Source organism: Oratosquilla oratoria, chromosome 16 (assembly GCF_046742065.1).
Source record: "Oratosquilla oratoria isolate Oo_2021 chromosome 16, ASM4674206v1, whole genome shotgun sequence".
NCBI lineage: Eukaryota > Metazoa > Arthropoda > Malacostraca > Stomatopoda > Squillidae > Oratosquilla > Oratosquilla oratoria.
This window is the reverse complement of record NC_134792.1, coordinates 37,594,901-37,599,900: the sequence shown is the minus strand read 5'-3', so window position 1 is coordinate 37,599,900 and position 5,000 is coordinate 37,594,901. Positions and strand designations below refer to the sequence as shown.

Sequence of the window (5,000 nt, the reverse complement as noted above, 5' to 3'; positions counted from 1 at the left end):
AATATCTAATCGATTTAAGTGATCATCTGCCATTCCGCACATTTTTATATCATCAGCAAATTTGGAAACAGTAGATTTTAGTCCATGTTCTATATAATTTATATATACTATGAATAGAAGTAGCCCAAAAACGGAACCCTGAGGAACTCCACTTGTAACATTTTTCCATCTAGAAGTTTTGCCATTTAAAACAACAAATAGACTTCCACTTATTCCGTGTGAAGCTAAATATTGTAAGTAGTCTTTCGTGGGGGACGGTATCAGAAGCTTTTGTAAAGTGTAGATATATTAAATCTATATTGTTTCTTTTGTCATAATTCGAGATAACTGTGGTGTAGAATTCGAGTAAGTTAGTCACGCAAGAACGTTTCCGTCTGAGACCGTGCTGGCTATCATTTATCAAACAGTTACTTACTAAATGATGTTCGATAGCATCTCTGATGATAGTCTCTATTATTTTTCGTACGATTGAAGTCAAACTTATAGGCCTATAGTTATTTTGTTTCTTTTTGTCACCTTTTATGAATGTGAGGAGTAACGTTAGCTAGCTTCCATTCTCTTGGGACATCTCCGGATATGATGGATTTCTTGAAAATAATTTCTAATGGAACAACAATCTCGTTTTTCATTTCTTTTAAGATTCTTGGATGCCAACCGTCAGGCCCTGCGCTTCGAGTCGTTACTCCAACCCTCATGGGCGGGGAGTTGGGTGTGTGTGTGCGTGTAAGGTCATAGCATTACCCATAGATCGGTGATACGAGCTCTGAGCTCTCTTCCGGGAGGGAAATAGCTGTCAATCATGAGTTCAACACGTGATCCCAAGACCAAGGTGAAACACACACACACACACACACACACACACACACACACACACACACACACACACACACACACACACACACACACACACACACACACACACACACACACACACACGAACACACACACACACACACACACACACACACACACACACACACACGCACACACACACACACACACACACACACACACACATGCACACATACACACACACACACACACACACACACACACACACACACACACACACACACACACACACACACACACACACACACACACACACACCTACACAAAAATAGACACACAAATGGCTTGATGGTGTACAGTTGTATCAATCTCGACCACTAATTCACCTAAGAACATCCAGCGTGAGACAAAGTAGAACATTGTCTTAGAAATATAGAAAAGAAATATACACTTTGTAATCATCGGTAACATTGATCACTCCAGAAAACCATGTAAAAGTAAGCAGCCAAAGCCTTCCATCGATAAAAGAACCTTAAAGTCCTGAGTCTCACTTTTGATGCATGTTGTTCAGCCCTCGCCTCCACTTCTTGGTTCCCATCAATCGGTTTGATAAACATATATATACTTCAAACAATACAAAACAAAGCGTCGAAAATCATATCAAGATGCACCAGGTCCACTCCAATGGAGCATTTGTATATGGAGGTCGGAGTCCTGCTCATATAAGATTATATGAAGGTGGTGGGAGCCCTGTCCCATACATGGGCCCCTATCCAATCTCGATTATCTCATTTCGTCACCCAAGCACAAGTAACTGAAGGGAAAACAAATAAACGATCTACACCTGCAGCATACTACTCAAACATCTACTGTACCTTTACTTCCCTCGTGCAATTACCCTAACACTGTACACAAACAAATCATTAATGTCCACCAGAGGTTAAAGGGAACTGAGGCTCCAGGAGTTTATATCCTACCATGTAAAGATTGTGATTTGGTGTATCATGACTATACCGGGAGGGATCTTAACACCAGGTTAACGGAACACAAAAGATCCATCAGATATGCCCATGAAAATTCAGCTGTGTTCCATCATGTCAGCACCAAAAATCATAGTCTTGACTTGGACAAGGACAATTTTTTTTTTTTTAGTCCAACTGCAGCTTCAGGAGAAAAATTGTTGAATCCACCTTAATAGAAGAATTTCCGAACTTAAACATCTACATAGGTCAATGGTCCCTGGACATAATCTTACGGCTAGCTGTGAGCCGTTTGCCTAAAAATCTTTATCCTCCTAACCCCGCTCCTCTGGCACCTCTGACCGCGCATCCCTTCTGGCCTCACACCACATATACTCCCCCCCCCCCTTCTGACTCCGCGCTGCGCGACGGATTGTCATGTTTTTAGCTATGTTTGTTCTCCTACTTAAATCGCGATTGTATTTATATCTATTTTTTCTTGTAACCTGTACTTTCCTGAAGAGGACTGTAGCTATTAGCCGAAATATAGAAGTTATACTTTCTTCTAAGTTGTTTTTTATTCCGACTGTGGGTTCTTCGTGGTTATTTTTACAAATGTGCCCCTACATTTTGTCTAAGTGATATACATACATACATACACACATACGCACACACACACACACACACACACACACACACATATATATATATATATATATATGTTTGTGTGCGTCTGTGTGTGTATACATATATGTATATTTATATATATATATATATATATATATATATATATATATGTGTGTGTGTGTGTGTGTGTGTGTATACATATATGTATATATTTATATACATATATATATATATATATATATATATATATATATATAATACCATAATAATAATTCCAGCAATACTGTTATCTACTGTTATCAGATGGGTTTTCATACAACTCAACATAGAGTATAAAGTAACCATTTGTTGACGGGAAACACCAGGTATTTATGCTATTATGAACATGTGTTGTCAATTATTTTAAGTTCACACTATAGAGGAATATGCGAGAGCGTCACAATTTCAGTTCATTTTATACCAACAGCTGTTCCAGCAACTATTCATGACCATTACTGTTTTGTACACACATACACCAAAGGCTTTTTCCGCTACACGGGGGTTAGCCAAAAAGAAAAAGGCATAGAAACCACTCGCACCCATTACATTTCCTATATAATCCATTCCCCTCCACCCTCTTCCCTTCCTCATATGTGGCACCTACTGGATGACGGGTCATCCCTACATCCTGTCCACTGACCTGGGTCAGAAGCAGTGTCGCAAGACACAGCACATCTACATCAAGGCCGCTTCATAAATTCGGCGCCCCCCCCCTCCTCTCCGTCCCCTCATGCAAAAAAGGAGAAGACGGGGAGAAATCGCCTCGGGCTGCGTCAATTTTTTTTTCTCATACATACTTCCTCACCCCTACCGCCCACCCACTCCCCCTCATGCAACACAGCATCATCTATACACAACCCCTCTCCATTCACCCCTATCTTCCTTCCTCTCCCGTCCTTCCTCCACAGACATTCCTCTCTTTTGTAAAGCCCCTTTCACTCCATCCATCCATCTCATCATAGAACGCCCCCTCATATTCACTCCTTCCACCTCTGCCTTCCACACTTCTTTTACTAATATTTCTTCACTCATTCTTTCCATGTGTCCAAACGATGCTTATACTCTTTCATCAACCCTATCTCCCAGTTCCGTTTCCACCCCCTGTTCTCCTCCTCACTTCCTCATTTCTCACGCTATCTAGCCTAGTAACCCCTATCATACTTCTCAGACATCTCATCTCAAACACATTCAAACTCCTTTTCTCTTCCTTTCTCATGTTCCATGTTTCTGCCCCGTACAATGCTGTTGGCACAATCACTCCTTCATGTATCCTCCTCTTAGCATCCATTCCCGGATGTCTATTCCTCATTACACCCTTTAATCCACCAAGGCATTTACTCTCTTCTCTCAACCTACATTCTACCTCCACCCCCACCCCTCCCTTTCCTGCCACATTCGCACCCAAGTATCTAAAACTATCCACTTCCTCCAGTCTTTCACCTTTAATGCTCACTTCCAGCCTGCTGTCACTCTCTCCCCTTGTACATCTTATCACCTTACTTTTACCCACATTTATCTTCAGCTTCCTTCTTTCACACACCTTCTCAAACTCTGTCACTAACTTCCTCAATCCCTTCTCATACCCTGCTACAAGCGCAGTGTCGTCAGCAAACAACAACTGGCTCACCTCCCACTTTTCTCCATTTTCTTTAATCATCTCCAACTCCTGACCCACCACCCTTACATTCACCTCTCGCACTACCCCATCCATGTAAAGATTGAACAGCCAGGGCGACATAACACATACCTGACGAAGTCCCACCTTTACCTCAAACCATTCACTCTCTCCATTTCTAATGCTAACATAAGCTCTACTACTCTCGTAAAAACTCTAGACTGCTCTTAACAGCTTTCCTCCTATCCCATATATCTGCAGTACCTCCCACAGTACCTTCCTGTCTACCCTGTCGTAAGCCTTTTCCAGATCCATAAAAACCCAAAATACAACCTTACCTTTTCCTATAGCTTTCTCACATATCTGTCTTACCACAAAAATCTGATCTACACAACCCCTACCTGTCCTAAACCCACACTGTTCCTCACCAATTACTCCCTCTGTTCCTCTCCTAACTACACTCAACAAGCTGATCCCTCTCAAACTATTACACTCACATTTGTTCCCCTTTCCCTTGTAAAGTGGAACTATACAGACACTACTCCAGTCCTCCGGGACTGTACCCTCTCCTAAACAAACATTAAATAACCTCACCAACCAGTCCACCATAACTGTACCTTCTTTCTTCAGACATTCTGCATGGCATCCATCCAGACCTGCTTTCATCATCTTAACAGCTGGTTTCATTTCATCCTTCCCTATTTCTCCTCCATTTTCCTCACTCATCACTCTCATTTTTAGCGCTTCCCACTGTAACTACCTTTCCCTACCTATCCTCCTGCACATTTAGCAATTCCCTAAAATACTCTGCCCACCTCCTTCTCACTGCCTTCTCTTCCATTGTCATCTCTCCATCTGTATCTTTTACCTTTACTTCTCTACTTGATTCGCCTCCTCTTTCTCTTTTCATTTTCTTCCAAAACATCTTTTTATTGTTTTCAAAATTTTATGTAATACTCTTACCCCAC

The 5,000-nt window shown here is 41.5% G+C and overlaps 1 protein-coding gene across 1 annotated transcript in view; it reads right to left on the bottom strand.

The window, feature by feature from the left end:
* The window catches only part of LOC143033750 (cuticle protein AMP4-like), an 11,693-nt gene that overhangs the window by 3,536 nt on the left and 3,157 nt on the right, over positions 1-5,000 (bottom strand). The gene's annotated exons all lie outside the window — the stretch shown is intronic.